Here is a 13300-nt window from a genome sequence, read left to right as displayed (position 1 = left end):
AGTCCTTGGTGTCGATGCCATCTGAGGCCCACAGGGATTTTAATCCGCTGAACTGAGCAACCAAGTCTTGTGGGCGCAGACAGGGCAACAATCTAGCAGTACCACCAAAGGGGATTCATGCCCTACACCGGCGGAAGGCCTTGGCCTAGGTCCCCAAAGGCCCAGTCCTGCCCCGATCCTACAATCCATTCCTGTGCTCAGCAAAGCTTTTGTTGTGCCTGTGGAACCCCCGCCTAAATGCTGGGCACAGGACAGGACTATTTGTCCCTAGCTGTTCACAAGAACGGGTGCCGGCGCCTTTGATTGACGCTGACCGCTAGAGGGACCTCCACTCCAGGTCGCGGGGTTCGAGAGCGGCCAGATTCTAGGGTGACTCAGTCTTCCGAACTGGGGGCGCTCAGAGACAAGAAATGAGATTGCCTTCAGGCCAACCTCAATTTGAACTAGATCGCCTGGGCCCAGAAGCTGGGACTGCCTCTAAAACATTCTTTCTATGACATCTCTTTTTGCAATTCTCGACACAAGTTCCCTTTCTGCTTTTCGCTTTTATTCCCTATGGCCAAAGAACGGTGCTCGAGGGCTGGAGAAGCCCAGGGAACCGGGAGCCCAGGACCGCCAGGCGTCAACCGGGGCCGGAAGGGTGCTGGAGAGGGAGGTGACAAGAGCAGGGGCGGGGCTCCTAGGGGCGTGGCCGCCAGAGAGAGGCGGGGCTTAAGGGAATGGTAAAGTCGTCTTAGGAGGCGGAGCTGGGGCTGGGCGGGGCTGGGGCTGGACCGGCGGGGGCTGAGCAAGTCTGAAGGGGCGGGGTTGACGAGGCAGGTCGCTAAGGAACTGGAACTCTTGGCGGTTGGGTCCCTGCGGGCTGCCACGGAGCCTAGAGGGGAGGGGGCGTGGCAGAGGGGCGGTCCCGGGGGAAGGTGGGACGGTCTGGGAGCGGGCGCTTCGGGACGAGCCTCCCGAGTCTCCCGTGGGTCCCCGCCCCCGTCACGTGGGCTCCGGACGCGGCCGCTGCCGGTCGGTCCGCTGGTTGGTCGGTTAGTTGGTCGGTGGGTCAGTGGCCTGCTACTCGTTTCTCGGCTCTCATGTTCGGAGGTTGGGGGGGACAAGTGAAAGGCCCGCACACCTGAGCTGTCCGGAGAGGAGCCCAACACTCAGGTCAGTGGGTTCTCCCCACGTCCCCCGGGCCCACTGCGCAGGCTGAACTGGGAGCCCCCGCAGGGGAATTGCCTTAGGAACCGAGATCGCCGAGTGTGTCCCAGACGCGAGGGCGGGGACCCTCCTCCCCTTCTCTTGCCAGATTGGGAGGCGAATATAACTCCTGGGGATTTGCTTCGCGTCTCCTCCCAGTCCTGTCCGAAGTCTACGGACTGTCCGCGCCCCTACAGGTGCCGGGATGGCCCTGGAGATGCGCGGGGTGGTTGGTCATCCCAGCTGTGTGTAGTGTGTCAGAGCTCTGCTCATTTGGTTGGAGCAGCGGCGTAGTCTAGAGAGATAGCCCAAGGTGGTCGGGAAGCTTACGGTCCGTTTTGCCCAAGCAAATCGGTGTTCCCCAGAGCGTGCGTCCAGCTGCAACGCCTTAGCAGAAATCAACTCTACTGTAATTGGGAAAATGCAACATGCTTTTCCAAACCTCAAGCCACTGCGTCCCAAAAGACGGCAAGACGGGGATGGTTCTGTGTTCCTCTCCTTCATGACATCCTGACTCCAGACCTTCACTTGTTCCTCAGATGAAAATAAGATTATATATTTAAAGACCAGGGCTTCCAAAGTGTGCATAAGATCAAAACAGGCACTCTAGCCAGCATTTAGTCCTCTTAAAAAACAAATCCAGAGCATTTTTACTTTTAGAGCAGCTGGATGTTTGTCTCCCTTTGTATATTTTCGTTCACTTCCTGTCTCATATCTCTTTCTCCCAGTTCCTTAATCAATTATACTACAAATCTGCAATGTTACCAAATTTTATGTTGGCATTCTATGACGTTTAATGCCTAACAAAGGCAGTTAGCTGTACACAAAATTCGTCTTCTGCGTGTTCAGTCTTTGATTGTTATTTGTACTACGTGAAAAAATACTTGATTTAGGGGTTATTTCTTTTTTACTTGAGGCTTAGGTAGTCTGTATGTAATCTGCTTAAATTCATATTTAGGTGACTTTGAAGTGGGAGATGAGGGGGACTGGTGAAATTTTACTACACTCATTCATAATTTTTACTTAATAATACATTGTTAGTATTGTTAGTAACAATAATACATTATTGTTAGTATAGTTAGTATTACTTAATACTACATTATTGTTAGTATTGTTAGTATACTTAATAATACATTATTGTTAGTAATCTAACAATAATACATATTGTTAGATTAATAATACATTATTAATCTCAAGTTCAGTATCTCACTGAACTTGAGATTCAGTGATGTGCCAGTTATTAGCATATTGCTACTACAGAGATAAACAGCATCATGGTCTCTTTACTGGGTCAGCTATGTGCTACAGGTGCCTGACAAGTAGAATGAAATAAATGCTATGAAGGAGGTATGAGCAAAGTGTTGTGGGAATTTATCTTTCATCTGATTGTGTAAAACCTGGGATAATTTCGGGAAGGCGGTGACATGTGCATGGTGGACCTTGAAGGATTTCTCCGGGCAGAGGTAGGTAGAGTGTGACCTGCCCTGTGAGAACTGTGTACGCAGGCAAGCACTTCATAGCCTGAGAAGTAGCAAGTGGCCCAGCTTGGCTGCAGCGGCAAGTGAGAGACAATAAAGCTGGTGATGAGGAAGAAACCTGTTCCCAGCGGGCCATGAAGGCCAGGTGGAGAAGTCAGGGCTTTGAAATCATGAGCCTCAATAATGGCTTTTAAGCAGGAGATTGATTGATGGTTCTCTGAATTTAAAGTCTGGGACCTTGGCCCTTGACCCTTTCAGCCTCCCAAACCTCTAGCCCGGTGGAGAAAACCCAGTAAATATTTGTGGAATGAATGATCTGGCAACACTTGGTAGCAGTGCTTTTCAACCTTTAACAAGCTTAAGAGTCACCTGGGGATCTTGTTCAAATGCAAATTCTGATTCCTAGGTCGGGGTGGAACCTGACATTCTGCTTTTCTCGGAAGTTCTCAGCAGTGCAGCCCCTTCACTTATCTATAGCAAGGATTAAAAAAAAAAAGTTTGCAAACCTGGCTGAGCCTCAGAATTGCCTAGGGAGCTTTTAAATTACTCAGATTAAGTAGGTCTGGCATGTTTTTACCAAATTCCTCTGTGATTCTGATGAAGGCCAAATGGAAACTGCTAGGTGAGAGACCCTGGGGTTGGACAAGCCCAGTGGAAGATCAATTAAGATAGAAGTGACTAGGGCCTGTGCTGGATCCCGGAGAGGATACAGGTAGGAGAGACTAGAGAGACAGAATCTGTGGGCTAGGGGGCCAGATGGAGAAGTGAGGAGGGAGGAACAGTCCTGAAAGAATTGCGCTTTGGACAAGGAATGGCGTAGCCTTTCGGCTGTCAGATTTGCGGTAATATTTGGAAGCTGTTTTTCACTTGGCTATCAATAACATTTCCTTCCTGATACATAGATTTGTTCATGACACTCCTGCTTGAAATCTGATGGATCCCCTTTTGCAAAACATGGGAAGGAATAGCTAATATGAACAGCACCGTTGAGGCATTTAAATGTTGAGGCAATAAACTTAAAGGTTTATTAAGTTCCCAGACTGAACACCCTCATTAAAGAAATATCACTCAGGGAAAAAAAAAAAGATGTCACACTGTCATCACTTGGTGTGGGCACAACTAGGCTGAAACTCTTGGCAGCTTTGTGTTTTCCTGAGTCACTATTTTTCCTGCTTCCTCCTTCCTCAGAGCAGTTCCACTTGTTTTCCTAGCATCATTCTTCGGTTTCAACACTTGATGACACCTTTGTGTCTCCGTTTCTGCAGAATCCACTGCTGGTCCCAGAAGGGCGGGCTGTATCCTTTATAGACTCTGAAAGCCAGGTCTTGCAGATCTTCATGAGGGCCGTTCTTATCTCTCAAGCAGTGAGTACTCTGCTAAGAGATGCCATCTCAGAGCGTCTGTTTACCATTAGACCTAGATCGCCTCAAGGCTTTGAGAGTTCCAGGGTGCTGCTCACTCTCAGCTTTATCTTCGGGAAATTTATGATTTCTATTTAGTGCTCCTAGGTAGTCCTTACTACGGTGCTTCCTTGTAAGTCTTACTTTGATTTCCTCTCTCAGTCACAAACACATTTATGCACACAAGAACACAGCTTTCACTGTGCACAGTGCTTTTAGTCATCATGTTCCATGTTGTGTAGTAATCTTGGCTTCTGTAACACATTTGTAGATGGAAGGTATAGACAAGATGGGATAGGCTTGCCTCTGAAAGGGATAAAGTATACCATCCTTGTTTGGCATTCAGAGTTCCACAGAGGCTGGCAATAATTTGACTCATCAGCTGCATCTCCACTGTTCCCCAAACCGAGTAGCTTAACAATTTCTACATTTTGTGCCTCTCTACCTTAACATACACTATTTTCTCTTCCTGGGAAGTCCTTTTGTCTCTGTTCTGCAAGATGCATGAACTCTTGCTAATCCTTCAGGAGGCAGATCAAAGTCTTGAAACATCTCTCCCTCCCCAACCCCCAAGTCATTTTTGTTGTAGCATCCGGTTCCGATCTCTGCTGTGGTACATAATGCACATCGTTTGCATGTCTCTCTGTCCACACCGTCTCCAAACTCTGAGCTGCCCTGGGGCTGCGTCAGCCCTTATGTTCCACCCAACTCTCAGTAGATGTTGAGGAAGAGTTTGTGGCAGAGGAGGGCCTTGAGCTGGGTGGTGTTACCGTGTTGCCTTCAGTAAAAGGGGGAAAGGCAGATGGTTTTGTGCTGGAGATAAGGCAAAGAACAAGAGCAGAACCTGAAAGACTAGGACAAGCCTGATGAGTGGCCTGCAGGGCTGGAGTCATAGGGTGAGATGGGGAGAGGACTCTGGGAGAAGTGAGGCTGGAGTCTCAGGCTGGGGAGAGATCCTGGAAGGTCTTGAAAGCTGAAGTTAAAGAATTTAAATGTAATGTTGATGACCTTGAGACTAGGTGAAAGCTGTGCTTTCAGGAGGATTCCAGGCTAAGAAGGGCAGGTTGGAGAGACAGGGAGGGGTTTATGAGAATGTGCTGTTGGAATAACCCATTGCGGTAGATTAGGACCTAAATCAAGTCAATGGGTGGAGAGGAGTGAACAGAGGTGAATGAGCTTGCCAAGAAATCCTGCAGGATTTGGTGACTGATGGGATTTGAGGGAGAGAGAAAATAGTCAAACTGGACACTGACATTTTGTGCTAGTTTGCTGGGAGAAGAATGAAGCAATTGTTAGCAGCATGAAAGCATGGAGGAGCTCCTTGGAAGGGGGAAGGGAGATGAGGGTGGTTGACTCCCTTTGGAGTCAGGAGGGAGCCTTGGGTAGTTTCTCGCATGCTCCCTATATTTTTACCCGTGAGGATGATGACATCCAAAGACACCTACCCAGGGTCACCCAGCTGCTGGTGGCAGAAATCAGGCCTTCTGGCCCTCTGGCCCTGGGTTCTGTCCTATGTAGCTCAGTGGGTTTGAACAGATGAGCGCTATCGGAAAGTCCAGATGGAGACTCCATTAGGCAATGAAAAATGAGAAAGAGACCAGGTTTGGGGCAAATTCAGCCTGCAGAACAGCTAAGGCTGGAGACTTAAAGGTCAAAGACTCAGAGCGAAGTGTCTGTAGCAGCCAAAGCCACTGGGGGTGTGAAGGCTCATGAGATCTTTCTGTTTTGTGGTGATGGGAAGTAGGGAGTGCTTTATGGTATCAGCACTCTTATACTTGTTAGTGCTTAGTGCAAGTACATGGGTATTAAATGGTTTTTCTGGGAATGCAAGCATCAATCCGTCAGTTCCATGGAAAGATGTATTCTAAGGACCCAAATATCCCCCACCCTGCCCCCTCCTTACTGCCAGCAAGTTTTAGGGACACATCCAAACAGTTATGAGAGGTTGCCTGTGTAGTATTGGAGTGAGGGTGGTGGGGATGCCTATCTGGGGAAGGTGGTCAACCTTGAGAACCTTTTCTAGGCAAAGACCTATGTGTAGGGCCAGTGTCAGGGATTTAGATGGTTGAGTGAGGGACAGAGCTGTCCGTTAAGGAGGGAAGGCCTTTTCTAGAATCTACACTGCTGCCAAGAGACTCAGTGGCCCTGAGGTTGGATTTCCTCCCCTCCTTACCTTTCCCTTCCACACCTCTCTACCTGGCCAGGCTCCCCAGCCTTTCAGGATGAGTCCTACCTTTGCCCTGACACAGTGGTTACCTCGGTTTGCTAAGGCAGAGCTGGGTTAACACATGTGAAGCCTTTAGATGATTGCCTGGCATATGATACTTGCCCAATAAAAACAAAGACACAAGAAACGCTGGGATTCAACTTTGAGTCAAACTTGCAAGCCTCTTGGTTCTTTTGAGTTATGTAGCTGGGTCTGACAAGTTTCTAATTCATCTTGTTTTGAGTGTGTGTGTATTTTACTGAGACCAAAGTGTGTGCATGAGCCTGCTCACCCATGCTAAAGTATCAGTGACAGCCCTAGATTGCAGACTGGAGATTTGAGTTGTCCCTGTCTCTGAAACAGCTTATTCAGAGTCGAGTGGGTGGCAGGCCTACTAACAAACCTCCAGGAAGAGGTTGTCAAGCCGGGTGAGGCTATGGGGAACTGATCCTGTCACAGCCACTCCCTCACCTTCAGGGCTGTGCTCTTGAACACCTCTGTTTCCTCCCAGGATGAGGACAGGTGTAGGCAAGGAAGTAACCCAAATCCCAGGATTGCTCTGCTGGCTCAGGGACACCAGTGTCTGCTGGTCGCTGGGCATTTTTGGTGGGCATAGTCAGAACCCCCACCCAGACCCCAGCTAAAGACATAAATCCACAGTGCCTTGTGAGCATGGTTGGAATGGCCCACTCAGTTATGGCTGGGCAGGGAGCACTCTGACCAGGAGAACCATTCCTATGACTGCACTGGGGTGTCCTAAGAGGTCTTCTGAGCAAACGTCTCCCAACTGCTCCTGATAGAAAGGTCCAGAGAGCCCACCAGAAGGAACTCCTTGTGTTGACGGTATGTGTGTGTATATGAGAGAGAGAGAGAGATAGAGTTGTGTAGGAGCCAGGGGATCTGCTATAGGGACTAAGGGAGCAGAGAAGGGCAAAGCCACAGCTCAGGTTTGGAAGACCAAGAACAGGTTACTTTTGTTCCTTGCATGCACACGTGACAACTCCTCTCTTAGGGCAACTGTTTCCTTCCCGCAACAGGCTGTGTTTCCCCAAATCAGAGGTTTATGCATGAACAGCTAGCTTGACACTGAACTGCTTCCTGGATGAAACAGAGCTGTATGTAGACTGGCCTCAGAAAGCTGCCTCCAGAGGGAAGACAGAGAGGAACTTCTGGCTTTGGTGGCTTTTACAAAGGGCTAGTCTCCTGAGGCGGGCAGTGTTATTCCCATTTATGCGAGGGGAACAGGTGCCAGGGAAGGAAAGTGTGTGAGTGTAAGTTTCCAGAATATTCAATTTAATTTATTGTCCAAACTGGGACACAAGCGAAAGAAGGAGGCAGATGCTGAGCTGGATGTGATCCTGGGATGACCAGACTGTCTCAGGCATCCTGGGATGTGTGGTCTCAAACTCAAATTCAGTAAATAACTGGGAGAGGGGCTGGAGGAATGAGGGTTAGTGTAGGGTGGGGGCGGGGAGAAGTTAGAATTCAAATTCGGGTGAGAAAGGAGGATTCTTTTAATTCGACATTTTACCAAAGCAAAGGAGTAGTTATTGGCTCTGACACCTGACCTCGGCTGCTTGTCATGAGAAAGTTTTATTACATAAGCTCTTCCCGCAACCAGCCAAGACATCTGGTTCTTTGATGCAATGCCGCTCTCCCGGTAACAGCAGACACCACTGCCCTGTGCGGCCAGCTAGGTTTTCACTGCGTGGCTCACTGGAGCTGCACAAAGCCTCTGACAGAGGTGTTGCCCTGCTGCTGGAGATGAGGAAACTGACTCTTCACCCACCCTCCAGACAAGGGTATGGCGGGCGGTGGGTGTCTGCCACCCTGGGGACTTGGCTTATCTTGTCTCTGAGGGCTCTGCCAGCTCAGACAGTCCTTCATTTAAATCCTGGCTCTTCTCAGACCTGCTGTTGTTCCTTTGAGCCAGTCTTTCCCTCTCTGAGCTTGAAATTCCTCACCTGTCATATGGGAACAATAATAGGTCGGTTTCATTTGGATGTTGTGAGATGATGACGTGTATTAAATGTTGGCTACAGTGTTTGGCTCATCATAAGTACTAAGTGGCATTATTAGCCTCCTTGGCTCAGGAAGCCTAGCAGATCGACTCTGTCAAGAGGAGTGGGTTCCATCACCCAGAGGGTTTATAATGAAATTTCAGGGGGCAAGTAGTATCGTCTGGGCCTCCAGGTGTAACTCCTACAGTGGAGGTAAGCAGGAGGTCCAGGAGGCAAGAGTCCATGGCAGGGTGAGGGGACAGGCTGATTGCTGATGGCCAGTCACCAGCGTGCGGGACAAGGACAACAAACAGAGCTCAGAGCTCAAACCAGCTCGATGGGACGTGGCGGGGTAAAGGCAAAGTCCTGCCCTTAGGCTCCCAAAATCAATTCGTGCATTTTCACCCAGCCTCGTAGAAAAGCCCACAGAACTTGGCTTAGCTTGGCTGCCTTAATAGAAGTCCTGGCTTTAGACCTTGCTGGGGAGGGGGTCGTCCTATTTTTCCCTGAAGTGGCCAAGGCAGACCACACCTGGAGGTGGTACCCTGGGCACCACTCTTTGGGAGCAGGTAGAAGAGAGCCCCTTACTGCATCAAAACTGGAATCCCTGACTTGTAAGTCCTATAAGGTCCTGGGACAAACAGAAAATACAAGGGTTGTGACTGTGAATTTCAGCTGCCATCTCTGTGTTGCTCAGAGGGCAGGACTGAGGAGTCACGGTGGTGACGGTAGACAGGATTACAGAAGAGGCAGGTTTCAGTTTGACATGATGTAAGAGATTCCAAATAACTCAGTCTTCTCTCTAGGGCCAGGTGACTGTTTTAGAGCATGTATTGAAATCTACCTGTAGAGGGTTTTGTCCAGCCAGTATTGACTAGAGAGGAATTCGTAAAATAACAGAGGAGGCAGACTTTGCTATAAAGTTGGTTGTTGTTGTTGTTGCTAAGTCACTTCAGTCGTGTCCGACTCTGTGTGACCCCATAGACGGCAGCCCACCAGGCTCCTCCGTCCCTGGGATTCCCCAGGCAAGAACACTGGAGTGGGTTGCCATTTCCTTCTCCAATGCATGAAAGTGAAACGTGAAAGGGAAGTCGCTCAGTAAAGTTGGAGGTCTTCCTAAAAGTGCTGTATGGTCTGGAGGGATGAATGGTGTCTTCTGAGCAGAGAAGCAGTGACTTGCAGCCAGGGTAGGTGGTGGGGAACCAGGGTGGTAGGCTGGGGAAGGGTGGCCGTGAAGCTGTGAAGAAGCTTCTGCATAGGCTGAAGGTCACAGGCTGAAGTCCCACCCAGTGCAAGAGTTGAGAGACTGGAAAGGCTCTGAGGATGTGCCTTTGTGGGCTGAACTTTCGAGGCCATGATCCCAATGTGATTGCACTGCGTGTATTTCCTGCTGATGCCTTGGCCTGACCACCCAGCTGGGGCACAAAGGCTCTTACAGACTCATGGGCCCTTCCTTGAAGGTTTTGAGAACCCAGAGTCCTGGTACCTGGAGGACCAGGGCCACGTGGTCTGAGACACTGAGCTCATAGCATCCTAGAGGGAACGGCGGGTGTAGAAGGGAGAGGTCCAGGAGGGCGGTGGGCACAACCCCGGGAATTCTGACCGACTGTCTGCAGCCTGGGCCACAGAGCCAGCTCCCAGCCCCGAGAGGAGGCAGGGAAGGGCTGTGGGCAGCAGGGCCTTCTTCACGTAGGCTGAGGTTTTGGGTGGGACGTGCGGTGGGACGATGGAGAGTGCTGTGGTTAAGCAACGTGGATGCCTGACAGGCACACAGTCCCAGCCAGGGTGGCAGGGAGGGGAGCCTGGTAAGGCTGGTAGGAGGCCAAGGAAGCCCCCAAATGAGCATTGTCCCACTGGATCTAGGAAAACTCTTTTAGATGCAGAGATGGGACATAATTCCTAAGTATCCTAGAGTCAATAGACTTGTGACCTCATTTATTATTTCAGTCATTTTTTATGATTTTTTTTTTAAAATCATCTTCCATGTGGAAAACTGTTATGGTGGGAACACAAGATGAGTAAGAACATGTCCCCCACCTGGATGGAATTTAAGGAATGTACCCCCCACTCCAAGTAGACAGTAATAACCTCAAAGAAAGCACAATGGATGCTCAAGAGAAAAGAGAGGTTGGGGCACCTGGCTTGCCAAGGAGAGGGCATTTGAGGTGTGTCTTGAAGGAAGGTTGAACCAGAGACACCCCTTTCTATGGAGGTATGGGGGGGCATTTCTAGCAGAGGGAAAGGCGATGTACAAAGAAAGGCATGGATGGTGACTTAAGGGGCATGTGTGGAAAACAGCCAGTGGTTTGGTTTGGCTAGAGCTGGAGGAGCGAGGGAGGTTAGTGAGGGATCCGGGGACTAGAGACTGTCGTTTACTAAGCATGCAGCGTGCATCAGGTGGGCTCACTTACATCTCGCAGGAGCCTGTCAGGGCTCTAGCTGAGGAGGACACTGACTCAGGGTAAGTGAATTTCCCACGGTTCCCTGGCTGACGAGTGGCTGAAATAAGACTGATGCCCAGTGTACCTGATCCTCAAACCCGTGATCTTTCCACTGTATTGTGCCACCGCATTGAGAGTTCAGATTATTCAGTCTTAGGTTTATCAGGAAGATCAGCTCTTCATGTTGAGGCAGGAAGGTGGTCAGACGGCATTAGCCTGTTAGAAGCACTTGGCGGACAGGGCCAGGTTGACGTGATGTATACTGGCTCCAACGTAATATATGCACACGCTTGCATGCCCACACACATTTATAAACTAAATCTCTAAAATAGCAGGAGGTTGCACAGTAGTACATTGTGTCACAGAAACTGATGTTTCCTGAGCGCCATTGGCACTTGCTGATTTCCTGGCTGAATTCCTCTATTTTCTCTCCCACTCAAAATATAATCCAAGATAAGCCAAAATCTTTTCTAATTTATACAAAAAGATTCTTGACTTTAGCTGCCTTATCATTAGTAACAGGTTCCGTATACCCCACCTGTTAGGACCCCTATGGTGTCGGCTGTCAAGGGATGTTAAGCAAGATGGTAGGTTGGAAGAGTGGGGTCAGAGTGAGAGAGAAACCTGGGTGGTAGCCTAGGTGGAGGTGTGGAGGTGGAGAGGGAGAGGAGACTATTCTGGAAGCGTTTGCTGGGAGCCTGCCTGTGCAGGGGTGTGAGTGGGCACTGGGATACCTGCGTGAAGGGAGAGCATTGTTCGCATTGTTCCCCTAGTGTCGTGTTCAGGGTCTCAGCAGCTGGGTGCTGCTGGTGGCTGCCTGCTGCAATTGGGAGTTCTTTCTTCTCCTGTGTCCTGTGGAGTCTGCCGTCCTCACTGCTGATCAATCAGGCTTACACAGGGCCGCTTTTGTTCAGTTCAGCCTCCCTCCTGGAGCTGAGAACCCAGACCCAGCCCTGGCAGCCACACCCAGCTTTTGTCCTCAGGGCAGTCCTGGAGTCCTTCAGGCTTCTAATCAGAAGGCTTCCCTCAGCCCAGGGAGGAAGCCAGAGAAGACTGCCTAAGAAGGCTGATGTGCTAAGGAGGGTGTACGTGGGCTGCAGTGTCTTGGGATCTCGCGTTAACAGGGCACTTAAGGGGGGACAGTGCTCTACCTTCATGTCCTGTCTGCTCATCCTGAACACTTGGGAAACTGTTAGGGGCTGCTCCAGGGTCACAAATCCAGGCCTCACATGTCATGATTACTTACATTTCAAAGAAAAGTTTACTTTTAATTTTTTTGGCCATACCGTGCAGTTTGCAGGGTCTCGGTTCTCAGACCAGGGATTGAACCTGGGTCCCAGCAGTGAAAGCCTGGAATCCTAACCACTAGGCCACCAGGGAACTCTTGAAAGAGAATTTCAAATAAGCCTGGTTACAATCAAGCGAGGAATGGCATTCCCAAGAGGATTCTACAGGCCACACGAAGCACGCATCTCATTGCATCCCTGTCACACACGTGTATGGAAACTGTTCATAATGGAAACTGGGAGTGTTGCCTGTTTGACTCTAGGTGTCTGTGCGAGTGTGATGTCCACTGGGAGCAATCGTGGGCCTCTCTGGGACACCAATACAAGTTGGCTGTCTCCTTGCAAGGCCATTTCAGTGCCTGGGGCTGGGGACCTCCAGCTCCATGGATATGGTCAGGATTTGGTCTTTCCTTTTCTCGACCCCTGGAATTCAGCCTCCGTGTTTGGGATCCCCAAGTCCATCTCCCCAGCTGTGACTTCTCTGGCAGGTGCCTGCCTCCAGACGGCCCTTGAGCATCGTACACTCTGCCTCTCCCCCTGCCTAAGCTAAGTGCTGGGTGGGACTGGCAGAATGGCTGAGGACGGCGCCAAGGTGCCGTAAGAGTGAGCATGTCATCAATAGGAACCTTACCTTCTGAAGGCCTTGCTAGAGAGACTAGAAAGCCCAGAGCATGTGCACTACGTTGTATCCCAGGGTCCCCCTAATTAATTGCAGGCTGGCCTCAGGAGATTTGGCAGTTTCTTAAAGGGAGTCAATGTTGCATATGTATCTTTTCTGGATCCCAACATTTAAGCCCTGCTACGGAGTCTTGGCTAACAGAACAGTGCAGTGGGGAGACGGTCTCCAAGAGGGGCCAGGCTCTGAGCCATGTGGTCGACTCTCTGCCCACTCCTAACCCTCTGACCAGCCCTGTGTGAGACAGATGGTAATACCTCCAGTACACAGTGACCTAGAGGTTAATCTGTGTTACCCAAGGTCAGAAACTAGCCCAGCTCTAAGTAGTAGAGCCAGGATTGAACCCCAGGTCAGTCTGACTCCAAAGCCTGGACTCTTGCATTGTGCTCTGCTCCTTCAGGTGAAGGAGGAAGGAGCCACAGAGACCTGGAGCCCGTATTGGGCTGGGCGCTGGGCCTCTAGTGTCAGGACTGCCTTCCCCTTCTGTGGCCACTTTACAACACACAAGCTTCCACACCTTCCACTTTGAGACCGAGGAACTTTTCGGGTGTCTCCCATGGGGAAGTAATGGCCCTGCTTGATGGAAAAGAACGGTGGAGAAAGATGGAAGAGAGGCCCCCTGGAG

At 50.1% G+C, this 13300-nt stretch overlaps 1 protein-coding gene across 11 annotated transcripts in view; it reads left to right on the top strand.

The window, feature by feature from the left end:
- The first annotated feature begins 942 nt into the window (after positions 1–942).
- The window catches only part of PPFIBP2 (PPFIA binding protein 2), a 200269-nt gene continuing 187911 nt past the window's right edge, over positions 943–13300 (top strand). For 3 of the 11 annotated variants that reach the window (XR_011570863.1, XM_070803725.1, XM_070803727.1), the window contains exon 1: positions 943–1155. The gene's annotated coding sequence lies outside the window, so the exon portion shown is untranslated. The remainder of the gene's footprint in view (positions 1156–13300) is intronic. The other 8 variants (XM_070803731.1, XM_070803734.1, XM_070803733.1 and 5 more) reach the window with 4 other exon arrangements.

Source organism: Bos indicus, chromosome 15 (genome assembly GCF_029378745.1).
Source record: "Bos indicus isolate NIAB-ARS_2022 breed Sahiwal x Tharparkar chromosome 15, NIAB-ARS_B.indTharparkar_mat_pri_1.0, whole genome shotgun sequence".
Taxonomy (NCBI): Eukaryota; Metazoa; Chordata; class Mammalia; order Artiodactyla; family Bovidae; genus Bos; species Bos indicus.
This window is presented reverse-complemented; position numbering and strand designations above follow the sequence as displayed.